The 17,730-nt window shown below is 38.3% G+C and overlaps 2 non-coding genes across 2 annotated transcripts; both read left to right on the plus strand.

Annotated features, from left to right (window-relative positions):
* LOC145543865 (U6 spliceosomal RNA) lies at positions 1-107 on the plus strand. The gene has a single exon (XR_014081112.1). It is a non-coding gene; the product is annotated as a U6 spliceosomal RNA (small nuclear RNA).
* Positions 108-11,366: 11,259 nt separating this feature from the next.
* On the plus strand, positions 11,367-11,438 carry TRNAC-GCA (transfer RNA cysteine (anticodon GCA)). The gene has a single exon. It is a non-coding gene; the product is annotated as a tRNA-Cys (tRNA).
* The last annotated feature ends 6,292 nt before the right edge of the window (positions 11,439-17,730 follow it).

Below are 17,730 nucleotides of genomic sequence, written 5' to 3' on the forward strand. Positions count from 1 at the left end.
GTTCTCGCTTCGGCAGCACATATACTAAAATTGTAACGATACAGAGAAAATTAGCATGGCCCCTGCACAAGGATGACATACAAATTCATGAAGCGTTCCATATTTTTACGACTCTGAGGGGTGGGATGGGGAGCGAGGTGGGAGGGGTGTTCGGGATGGGGGATACATGTACACCCATGGATGATTCATGTCAAGGTATGGCAAAAACCACTACCATATTGCAAAATAATTAACATCCAATTAAAACAAATAAATTTTAAAAAATACAATTGGTATTATACCTTATCACTTAAAGGAAAATTGACTGAGGTACCACAAAGGCCAAGTGTTAAACTTGTATTTTATCAAATTATTTATAAATTTAATCATATTAAAAACAGTGAAGCACTGTTATGTGTCTACTCAGGACTTATAAATGGATATGCAAGCAAACCACTCAGTTTTTGTTCAAATCTATGGCAGCATATTATGTAATTGCACACATATTGATTTACTATTACAGTTCAAAATGTATCACAAATCATGCACAATGACCCAGGCGTCACAGAATGTACATGTGCAAGTCATGACAGCAGTCTAAGGTTACGAGCTGGTTTTCTTGACACATGAGTCCCATTCTTCTGTGCTCTAACTCTAAACCATCATAGGTAAAAATTCAATAAGTTAGCGGGATGGTACGACCTCAGAGAACTTCATAATTAGGAAAATATATATGGTTTCTTTAAATGTAAGAAATTATTAGTTGGCTTAATCACAGTTTTGTAGCTCAGTGTGTCATGTATCACTAATGTCCTTGTGAATGAATAAAAACCTTTTCAAGAGTTTTGGTATGGGTTCTTATCCATATGAATTAGGTAATATGCTAAATTCCCAGGTGATGTATGATACAATCAGGTTAGGAAAACACTTCTTGTTAGTGGAACCAGTGCTATGAGGAACTGATGACCAAGAGTTAAAGTAGGCATTTCTTAATTTAATGGTTGTATAATATAGACATATATTTATGTGCATGGTACAACAAAAATACCCAGCACAACTGCAATTTTTTAAATATATGATGAAAAACCAGTGTTTCCAAACATGATTCCCAGATTACTGATAAACAAGGAGAAATATTCTTCAGATTTATATATAAACATATGAACTCCAAATATAAATCCATTTAAATTCCTCCTTGATAGCAGTGCAGAGACTTATTTCTAAATAGAACTTAGAAGTTACTTTTATTTAAATGTAATAACAATATCATAAGTCATGCTTGAGAAGCAGCACTTTTTTTTTAATACATTGTCTATTATATTTGTGTCTTCTGTATAAAGTACTGAATGTGAGTTCTTAAAGATGGATTTTTCTAGTGTATTCCTCAAGGTTATGAAAGCATGTATCATTACTACAGGAACAAATGTTTTGTGTGTTCATATCTTTTTTATCCCTAATGGTTTACACATGCAGATAATGAAATGTATATTATGTCTACCAAGTACCTGGAAACAGTATAGAATTTACTTGCCTGTTTCTCAGCTCCACTACGAGTTCTCTGAAATGTAATTTAACATTAAATTCTTGTAAAGGTAATAATGTTAACATGATTTTCTCATTCACCCTTTGCAGGTACGGGATATTTATTATCATATGAATAGTGATTCATAATTGCTTTAAAGGAATGCAGTTGCTCTTATTTAAGAGAGAAAATTTTCACTGTATTTAATATTTGATAGGGAATATACTCCTATTTAATATCCCATTGCAGAATAGTGATCTGTTTGTAACAGGACAGTGACCAAATTAAATGAAGACAGTTTACTAAAGTCAAATATGCTGGTTTCTATGGTATAGTCTTTTTGCCATGAGAAAGGAACTAGCTATTGAATTCATTTCTCCTATACTTTCTCACCATGTCATTAATTTTAATGGGAAAAAGTTTAGAAGATGTGATATAATAAAGAATTTGTTTGCCTATCACTAAATAACTGACTGTATATGGCATAGATAATTTAACCCAATGGTCATATTAAATATTTTTTGGGTTCACAGAACTGTGAAGTTCATGGAAATTGAATTTCATGTTAGACACAAACAGGAAGTATTGTCTAAGGAGATATTGTCTATTTATTGATAGATGAGATGATAAAGACAAGATGTCAAATAATACCTATAACAATATAGTGAAATGACAGATGGAATGGAGGATGGAAAATTGAAAGAGATGGAAACTCAGTTATGATTATGTATTAATGTTCTTCTCTGTGATGTTGGTTGGAAAAAAATTATATCTTCCTCCTTTCTTCTGTTTTGGAGTTCAGTTCAGTTCAGTCGCTCAGTCGTGTCCGACTCTTTGCGACCCCATGAATTGCAGCACGCCAGGCCTCTCTGTCCATCACCAATTCCCTGAGCATACCCAAACCCATGTCCATCGAGTCGGTTATGCCATCCAACCATCTCATCCTCTGTCGTCCCCTTCTCCTCCTGCCCCCAATACTACCCAGCATTAGGGTCTTTTCCAATGAGTCAACCCTTCGCATGAGGTGGCCAAAGTATTGGAGTTTCAGCTTCAACATCAGACCTTCCAATGAACACCCAGGATTGATCTCTTTTAGGATGGATTGATTGGATCTCCTTGCAGTCCAAGGGACTCTCAAGAGTCTTCTCCAACACCACAGTTCAAAAGTAAACTTTTGGAGTAAACACACATAAATGTACATATGGATACACATCCATATATATATCTACAAACTTGCATACAAATGCATCTAATTGTATCTATATTCATAACGAGTGTCTTCTGAAAATCTTACAAAGAATTGGGGTAGAAAGTCATCCCAGGCACCCTCTTCTCTTTCCATATGATCATTCCATCAGAACTGAACTGACCCTGAGACTCATGGGCTACCTTCAAGAAAAACTCCTCCAGTATAGCACACAGACCCTGTCATGTAAACATCTAAGGCTTAGCCTCTTTGAGCCAACCTGCAAACTTACAGATGGGTAGAAAAGAGGAGTATTTCTCCATTGTGTGTTTACACTTGGCAGCCCCTCCCCTTCAAATTCGATTCTTTTTAAGTGAAGAGATAACATAAATAGGAGGAGAATCTTAAAGAATAAGTTACCATAAGTCATCACTTGATTTTATCTGGTGTGTCTTTTAGAGCATTGCTATAGATATACCCATTTGAATGCAGAGTTCCAAAGAATAGCAAGGAGAGATAAGAAAGCATTCCTCAGTGGTCAGTGCAAAGAAATAGAGGAAACCAATAGAATGGCAAAGACTAGAGATCTCTTCAAGAAAATTAAAAATACTGAGGGAATATTTCATGCAAAGATGGGCTCAATAAAGGACAGAAATGGGATGGACCTAAAAGAAGCAGAAGATATTAAGAACAGGTGTCAAGAATACACAGAAGAACTATACAAAAAAGATCTTCACAACCCAGATAATAACAATGGTATGATCACTCACCTAGAGCCAGACATACTGTAATGTGAAGTCAAGTGGGCTTTAGAAAGCATCACTATTTACAAAGCTAGTGGAGGTGATGAAATTCCAGTTGAGCTATTTCAAATCCTGAAAGATGATGCTGTGAAAGTGCTGCACTCAATATGCCAGCAAATTTGGAAAACTGAGCAGTGGCCACAGGACTGGAAAAGGTCAGTTTTCTTTCCAATCCCTAAGTCAGGCAATGCCAAAGATTGCTCAAACTACCGCACAATTGCACTCATCTCACACGCTAGCAAAGTAATGCTCAAAATTCTCCAAGCCAGGCTTCAGCAATACATGAACCGTGAACTTCCTGATGTCCAAGCTGGATTTAGAAAAGGCAGAGGAACCAGAGATCAAATTGCAAACATCCCCTGGATCATCGAAAAACCAAGGGAGTTCCAGAAAAATATCTATTACTGCTTTATTGACTATGCCAAAGCCTTTGACTGGGTGGATGACAACAAACGGTGGAAAATTCTGAAAGAGATGGGAATACCAGACCACCTGACCTGCCCCTTGAGAAACCTGTATGTAGGTCAGGAAGCAACAGTTAGAACTGGACATGGAACAACAGACTGGTTCCAAATAGGAAAAAGAGTACGTCAAGGCTGTATATTGTCACCCTGCTTATTTAACTTATATGCAGAGTACATCATGAGAAATGCTGGGCTGGAAGAAGCACAAGCTGGAATCAAGATTCCCAGGAGGAATATCAATAACCTCAGATATGCAGATGACACACTCTTATGGCAGAAAGTGAAGAAGAACTAAAGAGCCTCTCGATGAAAGTGAAAGAGGAGAGTGAAAAAGTTGGCTTAAAGCTCAACATTCAGAAAACCAAGATCATGGCATCTGGTCCCATCACTTCATGGCAGATAGATGGGGAAACAGTGGAAAGAGTGGCAGACTTTATTTTCCGGGGCTCCAAAACCACTGCAGATGGTGACTGCAGCCATGAACCTAAAAGATGCTTGCTCCTTGGGAGAAAAGTTATGACCAACCTAGACAGCATATTAAAAAGCAGAGACATTACTTTGCCAATAAAGGTCCATCTAGTCAAAGCTATGGTTTTTCCAGTAGTCATGTATGGATGTGAGAGTTGGACTGTAAAGAAAACTGAGCACCAAAGAATTGATGCTTTTGAACTGTGGTGTTGGAGAAGACTCTTGAGAGTCCCTTGGACTGCAAGGAGATCCAACCAGTACATCCAAAGGAAATCAGTCCTGAATATTCATTGGAAGGACTGATGTTAAAGCTGAAACTCCTATTCTTTGGCCACCTGATGTGAAGAACTGACTCATTTGAAAAGACCTTGATGCTGGGAAAGATTGAAGGCAGGAGGAGAAGGGGATGACAGAGGATGAGATGGTCAGATGGCAACACCAACACAATGGACATGAGTTTGAGTATATTCCGGGAGTTGGTAATGGACAGGGAGGCCTGGCGTGCTGCATTCCATGGGGTTGTAAAGAGTTGGACATGACTGAGTGACTGAACTGAATTGATAGAGGACCAGCAGCATCAGTATCACCTAGGACCTTGTTGAAAATGAAGAACCTCAGATTCCACTCCAGACCTACTGAATCAGAATCTACATCTTAGCAAGACTCTCAGGTCATTTTTATGCATATTAGAGTTTGAGGAACAGTGTTTTAGAGAACACTTTGGTTTTTAATGACTTCCAGCCTTGTATGCAGTAACTTCATGTTGGTGACATCTATGCTCCAAATTTTTAATATTCAAAATGGAAAAATTCAACACTGTCATAGGAATATTGAGATAGCTTGACAGATTTCTATAGTATAAACAGTAAAAGAAGTTAAAGTGGTAAGGACCATCCTGGAATCTAGAATCCTGTTTGCAAATTAACTTAGGTTGAGGGCTTACATGTTTAATCAGAGAGTTTTGACAATGTGTGTTATATAGGCAATGCCACCAAGAACTATGCAAAATAGATTCCAAAAGAATATATACTATTCTGTGTTTTAAAGCCCACAGTACTAGTCAATAAAGTCCTTGAGGGCCATAATAGGTCAGGCAGTACTTGTCTATTTGAAAATATGCCAAATATTTACTCAGAATGAATAAAATACTCTTGGCATTTAGAAGTTCTTTCGGTGGGGGATGGGGGTGCAGGAAATAAGAAAACATTTGCAATTATATTCAGAGTTGTATGCCCCACCAATGAGCGTAAATAGCCAACAAGTCACTGCCAACATTAAATGCCCTTTGGAAAATTTAGCAATGAATTCCCAGGGCATATTATTTCAAGTGACCTAGAAACTTCAGTTATAGTGGGATCACTTAAATGTTTTGCAGTAAAAGTAATCTAAGTCTTAGTAGATTGTTAATATTTATTGCTGCCATTTTTATAATCAGAGATTAACAAGGAAACTTTGCTATTCATGACATAAGCATTAAAGTACATTTTTGATGCCAAACACAGTACAAAGTTTATATGGCTATTTTAATAACATCGATAAATATATTAAAATTTGGCATTATTGATATTTAAATTATATGACTTTGGCTGTATACTACATTGTCAGAAATAAGGAAATTATAACTAAAGTTCATTCTCATTTTAATTATTTAGTGATAGATATGACTTTCCATATCTAATCTGGAATTGCCATTTGGCAATTCTAGATTGAATTCAGTTCAGTTGCTCAGTCGTGTCCGACTCTTTGCAACCTCATGGACCACAGCATGCCAGGCCTCCCTGTCCATCACCAACTCCCAGAGTTTACTCAAACTCATGTCCATTGAGTCGGTGATGCCATCCAACAATCTCATCCTCTGTCGTCCCCTTCTCCTCCTGCCTTCAATCTTTCCCAGCATCAAGGTCTTTTCAAATGAGTCAGTTCTTCACATCAGGTGGCCAAAGAATAGGAGTTTCAGCTTCAACATCAGTCCTTCCAATGAATATGCAGGACTGATTTCCTTTGGAATGTACTGGTTGGATCTCCTTGCAGTCCAAGGGACTCTCAAGAGTCTTCTCCAACACCACAGTTTAAAAACATCAATTCTTCACCGCTCAGCTTTCTTTATAGTCCAGCTCTCACATCCATACATGACTACTGGAAAAACTATAGCTTTGACTAGATGGACCTTTATTGGCAAAGTAATGTCTCTGCTTTTTAATATGCTGTCTAGGTTGGTCATAACTTTTCTCCCAAGGAGCAAGCATCTTTTAGGTTCATGGCTGCAGTCACCATCTGCAGTGGTTTTGGAGCCCCGGAAAATAAAGTCTGCCACTCTTTCCACTGTTTCCCCATCTATCTGCCATGAAGTGATGGGACCAGATGCCATGATCTTGGTTTTCTGAATGTTGAGCTTTAAGCCAACTTTTTCACTCTCCTCTTTCACTTTCATCGAGAGGCTCTTTAGTTCTTCTTCACTTTCTGCCATTAAGAGTGTGTCATCTGCATATCTGAGGTTATTGATATTCCTCCTGGGAATCTTGATTCCAGCTTGTGCTTCTTCCAGCCCAGCATTTCTCATGATGTACTCTGCATATAAGTTAAATAAGCAGGGTGACAATATACAGCCTTGACGTACTCTTTTTCCTATTTGGAACCAGTCTGTTGTTCCATGTCCAGTTCTAACTGTTGCTTCCTGACCTACATACAGGTTTCTCAAGGGGCAGGTCAGGTGGTCTGGTATTCCCATCTCTTTCAGAATTTTCCACCGTTTGTTGTCATCCACCCAGTCAAAGGCTTTGGCATAGTCAATAAAGCAGTAATAGATATTTTTCTGGAACTCCCTTGGTTTTTCGATGATCCAGGGGATGTTTGCAATTTGATCTCTGGTTCCTCTGCCTTTTCTAAATCCAGCTTGGACATCAGGAAGTTCACGGTTCATGTATTGCTGAAGCCTGGCTTGGAGAATTTTGAGCATTACTTTGCTAGCGTGTGAGATGGGTGCAATTGTGTGGTAGTTTGAGCATTCTTTGGTATTGCATTTCTTTTTTTTTTATTTTAAATTAGTTTATTTATTTATTTTTTAACTTTACAATATTGTATTGGTTTTGCCATACATTGACATGAATCCACCATGGGTGTACGTGTGTTCCCCTTTCAGAACCCCCCTCCCACCTCCCTCCCCATCCCATCCCTCCAGGTCATCCCAGTGCACCAGCCCCGATCACCCTGTATCATGGCATTGCATTTATTTGGGATTGAAAAGAAAACTGACCTTTTCCAGTCCTGTGGCCACTGCTCAGTTTTCCAAATTTGCTGGCATATTGAGTGCAGCACTTTCACAGCATCATCTTTCAGGATTTGAAATAGCTTAACTGGAATTTCATCACCTCCACTAGCTTTGCAAATAGTGATGCTTCCTAAGGCCCACTTGACTTCACATTACAGTATGTCTGGCTCTAGGTGAGTGATCACATCATCATGATTATCTGGGTCATGAAGATCTTTTTTGTATAGTTCTTCTGTGTATTCTTGACACCTGTTCTTAATATCTTCTGCTTCTTTTAGGTCCATCCCATTTCTGTCCTTTATTGAGCCCATCTTTGCATGAAATGTTCCCTCAGTATTTTTAATTTTCTTGAAGAGATCTCTAGTCTTTGCCATTCTATTGTTTTCCCCTATTTCTTTGCACTGACCACTGAGGAATGCTTTCTTATCTCTCCTTGCTATTCTTTGGAACTCTGCATTCAAATGGGTATATCTTTCCTTTTCTCCTTTGCTTTTTGCTTCTCTTCTTTTCACAGCTATGTGTAAGGCCTCCTCATTCAGCCATTTTGCTTTTTTGCATTTCTTTTTCTTAGAAACAGTCTTCCTCCCTGTCTCCTGTACAATGTCACAAACCTCTGTCCATAGTTCATCAGGCACTCTGTCTTTCAAATCTAGTCCCTTAAATCTATTTCTCACTTCCACTGTATAATCATAAGTGATTTGATTTAGGTCATACCTGAATGGTTTAGTGGTTTTCCCTACTTTTTTCAATTTCAGTCTGAATTTGTCAATAAGGAGTTCCTGATCTGAGCCACAGTCTGCTCCTGGTCTTGTTTTTGCTGACTGCATAGAGCTTCTCCATCTTGGGCTGCAAAGAATATAATCAGTCTGATTTTGGTGTTGACCATCTGGTGATGTCCATGTGTAGAGTCTTCTCTTGTGTTGTTGGAAGAGGGTGTTTGCTATGACCAGTGCATTCTCTTGGCAAAACTCTATTAGCCTTTGCCCTGCTTCATTCTGTACCCCAAGGCCAAATTTGCCTGTTACCCCAGGTGTTTCCTGACTTCCTGCTTTTGCATTCCAGTCCCCTATAATGAAAAGGACATCTTTTTGGGTGTTAGTTCTAGAAGGTCTTGTAGGTCTTCTTAGAACCGTTCAACTTCAGCTTCTTCAGCATTACTGGTCAGGGCATAGACTTGGATTACCATGATATTGAATGGTTTGCCTTGGAAATGAACAGAGATCATTCTGTCATTTTTGAGACTGCATCCAAGACTGCCTTTTGGACTCTTTTGACTATGATGGCTACTCCATTTCTTCTAAGGGATTCTTGCCCACAGTAGTAGACATAATGGTCATCTGAGTTGAATTCACCCATTCCAGTCCATTTTAATTCGCTGATTCCTAAAATGTCAACGTTCACTCTTGCCATCTCTTTCTTGATCACATCCAATTTGCCTTGAATCATGGACCTAATATTCTAGGTTCTTATGCAATATTGCTCTTTACAGCATGGGACCTTGTTTCCATCACCAGTCACATCCACAACTGGGTGTTGTTTTTTCTTTGGCTCGGTCTCTACCTTCTTTCTGAAGTTATTTCTCCACTGATCTCCAGTAGCATATTGGGCACCTACTGACATGGGGCGTTCATCTTTCAGTGTCCTATCTTTTTGCCTTCTCATCCTGGGTATGAAGCAGTCTTGGGTATGGCATAAGCCCTCTTGAAGGAGGTTGCTCTTAACCCCACCATAGAGCTGCCAGAACTTACACAGGACTGGGAAATAGACTCTCGGAGGACACAACAGAACCTTGTGCACCAGGACCCAGAAGAAAGGAGTCTCCCCAGAGGAGACTGCCCCGGACTCGCCTGTGTGTGTCCGGAAGTCTCTTGTGGAGGCATGAGTCAGTGGTGACCTGATGCAGGGTTGGCACTGAGTATCGCAGTACATGTATGGGATCTTTTGAGGGAAGTCACCGTTATCTTCATTACCTCCACCATAGTTTGGCCCCACGTAAATAGCAGGGAGGGAACACAGCTCCACAAATCGACAGAAAATTGGATTAATGATTTACTGAGCATGGCCCCGTCCATCAGAACAAGACCCAGTTTCCCCCTCAGTCAGTCTCTCCCACCAAGAAGCTTCCATAAGCCTTTTATCCTTCTCCATCACAGGGCAGACAGACTGAAAACTACAATCACAGAAAACAAACCAATCTAATCACTTGGACCACAGCCTTGTCTAACTCAGTGAAACTATGAGCCATGCCCTGTAGGGCCACCCGAGATGGACTGGTCATGGTGGAGAGTTCTGATGAAACGTGGTCCACTGGAGAAGAGAATGGCAAATCACTTCTGTGTTCTTGCCTTGAGAACCCCATGAACAGTATGAAATTCTAGATTAGATATGTAGGTATACTAGATGAGATAAAAGTAGACGATAAAACTCATATTGTAGATAAAGTAGATGAGATAAAATTCAGCCCATCTTTTGATGTTGCTCAGAGGATCCTAGAGGCATCAGAATCTTTTTTTAATTTGATAAACATAGGCTTTTTGTTGAGGTTGTCATGTATCTTCTTAACAAGTTAATTGAAATCCTTGAATAGTGCTTATTAAAATAGTGGAACACTGATTTTATAAAGTATAGCATGTATTTGAGCCTGTTTTAATCATCTTGCATTCAGATAGAAATAGAAATGAGCACTTGTTTTAAAGATATGGGCTATTCTGAATTACTCCTCTCAAATGTTACTGCTTTGAAGTGCCAAAGACCTAAATTCTAATCCTAGCTCTGCTACAGAAGAGCTCTAAGGATTTAGGCAACTAAAAATCTCTGTCCCTGATATTCTCTGCCTGTGAATAATGATGGTATAAATTAAACCATCTCTAAAAGTGCTTCCAGCTCTCACTGATCTCTAAGGGGTATTAAACACACAAGTGCATCCTTGGTTTTCTCATTAGAACAGACAGATGATATTACCAAGGACTTGATAGGTGGGGGCCAAATGATCGAGAGGCAAGCCAAGTTTTAGAATAAAATTTCAAGAAAAATTTTCTGGGAAGCAGAAGGCAAATAAGAACTTTCTTTTCTGGGAACAGTATACACTTGGAAGTCATAAAATATTCTCTTTGTTCAACAGAGAAGAAAAGAAAATATATTACAGTAAGATTCCAAATAGAGTCAGTTAAAAACACAGTTAAAAAGCAGTCAGACTCCTATTCAGTCCCTATAAGTCCCAGACTCAATGCCCTCTAATGCAGAAATGCTGTTAGCAATCTATTACTCAGTGGAATGATAAAATAATTGAGAACATAGCACATAGTAACTATTGACAAATTATCCCTATGTTAGAGAAGAGAGAGTTAATTGGCATAGATGTTGTCAATTTTCTGGAAAAATGCAACCTTAGTTGGCCATCACCTTTGTATGGAGTGAATGTGAAATCGAATGGTAGCATAATAGAATATAAAAAGTCATTTGGACATGTTTAGCATGTAGAATCTTGACCTTCATAGATAGGTAACCTCAGAAGATTGTAGCACTCAAAACAAGGTTATCAGTATGTCCACCCACACAACACCTGCTTTCAAGGAAAGGTCCATGTCAGTTTCAGGCAGTTACAAAATTTTGGCTTTTATTATATTGAAATGAATCAAATTATTTTCCTATCATCTCTTTTGAAATAAGCTTGGCTTCCCTGATATCTCAGTTGGTAAAGAATCTGCCTGCAATGCAGGAGACCCCGGTTCAATTCTGGGTCAGGAAGATCCACTGGAGAAGGAATAGGCTACCCACTCCAGTATTCTTGGGCTTCCTTTGTGGCTCAGCTGGTAAAGAATCTGCTTGCAATGCGGGAGACCTGGGTTCAGTCCCTGAGTTGGGAAGATCCCCTGAAGAAGGGAAAGGCTACCCACTCCAGTATTCTGGCCTAGAGAATTCCATGGACCATACAGTCCATCGGGTCACAAAAAGTCAGACATGACTGAGTGACTTTTACTTCACACTTTATATATATCTAATGTTTTCTTCTAAATGGTTCATGTATTTTTTTAATGTATCATTTGATTTCACTTTGATCTAGTTTAGCTCTCATTCTCAGGGGGAAGCAACTCTGTTACAGTCATTTTTTTAAACAATATCTTTTTATTGCATTTAGAGTAATTACAACTAGAACACTTCATAATTTTATTCTAAATTGAACTAAGTGAAAGTGAAAGTTGCTCAGTCGTATCCAACTGTGTGACCCCATGAACTGAGTCCATGGAATTCTCCAGGCCAGAATACTGGAGTGGGTAGCTTTTCCTTTCTCTGGGGATCTTCCCAACCCAGAGATCGAACCCAGGTCTCCCACATTGCAAGCAGATTCTTTACCAGCTGAGTCACAAAGGAAGCCCAAGAATACTGGAGTGGGTAGCCTATCCCTTTTCCAGGAGATCTTCCTGGCCCAGGAATTGAACCGGGGTCTTCTGCATTGCAGGCACGGATTCTTTATCAACTGAGCTATCATGGAAGTTAAGAGAAATTGAACTAAAGCCTGGACATAAATATTTTCAAGTGCTCAACATGTTCAGATATGATTTTCTTTATTTTTAAAGTTTCACAGGAAGAGATTATATGTTTAGTTAAGCGTACATATCTAAAAGGAAAATCTGATTTTGTGAAATTATACATTCTGGTTTTCAGAGCAAAAATAATCCTGATAGAGAAATTATCTGAGCATTGTCTGCGACCCCACCCCCATCACAAACAAGACCACACATGCACACACGCACACGTGCACACACATACACACTCACTCACCAGTATGACCAGTGTGGCCAAATGGTGGAGAATGAGGAGCAGGCACATAGTCACAAAAGTCAGAGCCATAAGAAGAATGAAAATAGCACACTAAGCTTTCAGAAGCACCAGTTTTCAAAGTGAGCCGGTAGAGAGAGCAATAGCTATATTTTCAAACACAAACGTCTTCAACTTTCTAATCAGTTGCCCTGTGATAGAACATAAACTGTAGTAAATCATGACTTGATGTCCTGTTATGTATCCCATAAATGAGGTGGGGGGGAGTATCACTGGTGTGCTTTACTTGGTGAATATGCTTATGCAGATGCTTCATAAACAGTTACAATAAATATATTCTACAGTGTCTTTTAATTTAATAGAAAACTTTAAAAAAAACTTGCATGTACATTGACTGGAACATGTTCTATGTGGAAACTGCATCTTTCTTGGGTTTTAAGAAGAGTGTTCCATAGCATATCTGTATTGTTACTGAAGTTCCTTAAAGATAGGGGAATGCGGTTTCATGGCCTATTCCTCTAATGCTGAGTTTCTCAACCTTGGCATTACTAACATTTGGGGCCAGGTACATCTTTGTTGTGGGGACAGTCTTGTGCACTATAGAATGCTCAGCAGCATCCCCAGCTTCTACACACTAGACACCATTACCACACCCACCCTCAGTTGTGACAACCAAAATATCTCCAAATATTGCCAAATATGCTTAGCATTCTATCATCCTCAGCTGGGAACCACTGTTCTAAAGCACAAGTTAAGATCAAACTATGGTGCTTTGTTAGCAAAATTTAGAAAATAAAATCCAGCAATTAATGTGGCCTTCACACAATAATTTTACTGGTATATCTCTATTTCACCTTTTCTTTTATCAATTTTTGTTTCTTAAGTGGATTACTACTATCCTGAATAGATTAATAACGTTTTTATTTAACAAATTTGTTACGAGAGCTGAAATTTCCAACTTATCACCCCCACTCCCCATATAATGATTATGTTCAATCAAATATGCCAAGTAGAAGCCCACAAAATTCATCAGATTAAAGTCCCATGTCCTCTGGGATTTGAGAGGAAAAAACTGTGGAGAATATAATTTTTTGGTAAAGAATTACCAAAAATTTCTGTTTTGGTGTTCAAACAGAACATTTGGTGTTCGTTTGCCATCAAAGTTTACATGCACACTTCTAAATGTCATCAATATAATTCTGTTTAAGTCTGTGCCTATAGTATAGTTTCTAAGGATGTGACTTTTTAGTCTGTAAACCCTTAAATCCACCATAAAGCATCAAAATTTGTAGCTTGTCAAACAAAATTTGTTTCTTGTCAATTCCTTCTCTCACCCTTCTATGTGAAGAAAACAGAATTTGACGAGATACTGTAGTCAAGAGTATTGACATAAAGTCACTTTAATAGGGTTGTTTTTTTCCTTTTTCCTTTTGCTTTTGTTTTTCATTCGGGAAAACTATTGGTGGTTGCTAGATGTTAGAAACTGCAGTATAAAGAAAATTGATGTTGTTTATAAATACTTCTGAAAATGAACTCATTTAAAATATTGCACATGTGTGGCTTCTGTCAGCAATTGCAAATATCTTTGTATTTTTTAGTACTAGACAAAAATTCCAGCATCTCTAGAAAGTGTTGAACCTGCTTACCTCCAGGAAGGAGATTTGATTCCACACTAGTGCCTGGAATATAGACTTATCAGTGTGACAAGCATATAACAGTAAGGCAAGATGTGCATGGTAAGGGAGTATATGGGAATTCTCAATTCTTTCCTCTTAATATTTCTGGAGACCCAAAACCTCTCTTTTGAAAGAGTCTATTCAATTTTTAAATGGCTCAGAAAAGAAAAAGGGCTTTCCTAGTGGCTCAGTTGTAAAGAATCCACCTGCCAAGCAGGAGAATCAGATTCAATACCTGGGTCAGGAAGATCCCCTGGAGAAGGAAATGGCAACCCACTCCAGTATCCTTGCCTGAGAAATCCCATGGACAGAGAAGCCTGGCAGGCTATATAGTCCATGCGGTTGCAAAGGGTCAGACACTACTTAGCAACTGAGCATTCAGCAGAAAAAGAAAAAAAACACTAATTTTTGAAGAGATAAAAAAAATGAAATCTAATCAAATTGTGATTCTTAGGTATAAGATGGAGTGATTGTTTTAAGCATTAGCTTTTTCAGTTGTGACACTTTAAAAATAAACAAACCTAGTAAGAGAAAAATATTGCAGGTCTCAAGAATTTTGAACATAATTTTTTAAATGCTTTGTAATTTAAATTTATGCAAATATTAAACTAAATATCAATCCCTTATGTTTATAAAACTAGGAAACAGAAAACCACAAACCAGAGAGAAACAAATCTAATAAAATTATACTTACCAGCATTTGTTAATGTGCCAGATGACATATTGTTGAAACTAATCACCACTTATAATGTGAATATAGTTTTACAGCAAGCTACAAGGAAAGAATGACCATTGAAAAGGTTGTTTGGTGAGCATGGAGTTAGAGAGGTAAGTTTGAATTCATTATCATTTGACTCAGATGGTCTGACATGCTACCCTCACAATACGATGAGGGTTCTGTGAATGTGTGGGAACTGACTGCCTTCTTTCAAGGTGGTGCTGGAAATCATGAGGAGAGCACCCGCTTCCCCTGGTAACCCCTTCTACTGCACTGCATTAATGAACAATGTGTTCATGACTTACTAAAAGTCTTTTTTTCCTTTGCATTCTCTTATAGCCTGAAAGCCATTCTCATTAAGGTAACTGAAAATCTATCTACCAAACAGGACCCGTCTACTGCTTAACTCTGTTTCCTAATAGCAACCCTACTTCCCTGATTGTTGAGTTCTGGGGTCTGCCTCAGTGTCACCTTTATGCCCTACACACACCGCCACCCTCTCCCACTCACTGTCAGTGGAGGTCTTTAATAAGCCAACATACATTCAATCGTTTCTCATTCAGTGTCAAAAACCCAATTAAAACGTTGATTGTCTACAAACAGTAGCAACTGTGATGTGACACTATTCCAGTCATTGGAACTGGAATGATACATGTCTTACGTATTAAAGCATCCACGTGTCTGGTACCTTGGGGAGGTGCACCCCTGACATTCTATACAGAAACTGAGCTAAGTACCTGAAACAGAAGTAAATGAACTCATCATGGATGTAGATGCTGATCTTTCACACGTCTCTGGAAAAAGGTGGTGGAATTTCTATTTCCTATGAAGAACTCTCTACCTACCCTTCTGTTTTTTCTTCCCCTTCAAAAAAGAAAAATTTTGACAAAAGTTATACACTTCTATCTCCTACCACTTCGTGGACACGACAACTCCCTAATGTTAAAATGGCACTGGATCCAAATGGCACATTCCAGCAACATTTGGAACATCTTCCTTATTCTTAAAGAATTCATTTCCTTTGGCTTTTGTGCTACCATTCTCAACTGGATTTCCTCTTATTCATCTTTCTTAATCTTTTGGCCTGTCTCCTCCTCCTAACTGTTGCATTTCCTCAGTTATCCATCCTTGTTCTTTTCACTTTTAGGTCTCCCTGTTCTCCTGAGTGACAGATCACCCACTCCCAAAGTTTCAGGTGCCAACCAAATGAGTTGAGAGATGCTGAAGGTTTATTTCCAGTCTAGACTCCTATTATAAGCTCCAGATTCTATCATCTATTCTGCACCTTCAGCTGAATCTCCCACCAGCCCCTCAGTTCTGCCTATATTAGAACTTCTTTTTTTCCAAGACAAGCTTGCTTCTCTCCTTAAAAGGCATTATTGCCAACCCACTTGTTTAAGCCAGAAATCTTGGAGTCATGCTTACATGTGTTTTTCTCACTCTGAGTTCTCTAATTCTTAACAACTCAAAAGTCTCGACTTTGATCTTTTCTTTTATCTTCACTGACACCATCCTGCTCTGGCCAGATGAGACAGCCTCCCTACCTGGTCCTGCTCCTCAAAGAGGGTCATTCTTGCCCCTCCTTGTGAGATACAGACCCAGAGGGGTTATGACACAACTAGATAGAAATTAAACTAGGATAGAACCCAGATTTCATAACTTCCGGCTATGCCATGTCTCTGACTGGGGATTTTCCTCTGTTTTAGCCAGAAAAGAAGGATCTCTTCCCTACCCTCATCTCTCCTTCCCCTCTTCCAGCAGGACGTCATGCTCCAACTGTCCCAACACGCTCTTAGATCCAACTTCTTGACTATCATGCAGACTCCTTTCACAAGGGAAGAGATGTTTAAAGACATTGATTATATTCACAGAAGGGACATTATATTTGGGACAGTGGGAAGATGGTCCATCTTTGGTGCAGCTAAAATATAGGCCATACTTAAAGATTTCTCAGTTCTGAATATTCTTGAGTCAAAGCCAAGTCTGTATGTGTCTGACTGTCCTAGAAGGGTGACTCCTGCTCATACCCACATCTCATAGCCAGTCTATCCAGCAAGTAGAATTGAATCCACACTATTTCTGAAGTTATAGTGAACTATTTAACTTAAATTGTTGGCTTTATTAATTTGGAACTGCAAATATGTTAATCTTATTCTTACCTTAGTAAACGTTTATTTCTCTTAAATGTCTATTGTAAAAAAAAAATCATTTAGTAGAGGAGGTATTACAGGAAGTAACAACTATTTACAGGAATTTCAAGACAATAAAACAATAGTGTGAACTGTTCTTTGCCCCTCAACTCCTATTTTAATATTATTACATGTTTCTATTCTCAACTGGGTCACTGACCTGGAATCATTGAATATAGAATGGCTAAAAAGGAAAAAATTAGACCTGGAACATTCTGTATGAGGTAATGTTAACTAAAAAAGTGGAGACATGGCATTAGTTTCTGTATATTTATCAGATACTACTTGCAGAATAAAGATGTGGAATGTTGGAATCTGATGAATTAATCAACTTGAATAAAGCTTTCAAAGGACACAGCAGGGGAAGGAATAATCAGAGAACAAGTTGAATTAAAAGATTTTAATTATTGTGAGCCATCACCTCCTATTTTTATTGTTTTTTTTTCAGTGTCTATAGTGAAATCAGTAAAATCTAGTTATATTCCATTATAAAACTATCTATTCATTGTGATTTGGATTATTATTTAAATAAATTTAGATTCATCTAATTCCATTGGAAAGGCTATAATATCTAAACATGAATGTTTCATTTTTTCAAATACTTTTGAAACATTTTTCTAAAGATAAGAAACTCCTTTCTTGTGTATTTCTCTATTTTAAATAGCTTTTCCTTTTGTT

Source organism: Giraffa tippelskirchi, chromosome 3, assembly GCF_054371585.1.
Source record: "Giraffa tippelskirchi isolate mGirTip1 chromosome 3, T2T-mGirTip1v1.2.pri, whole genome shotgun sequence".
NCBI classification, from domain to species: domain Eukaryota; kingdom Metazoa; phylum Chordata; class Mammalia; order Artiodactyla; family Giraffidae; genus Giraffa; species Giraffa tippelskirchi.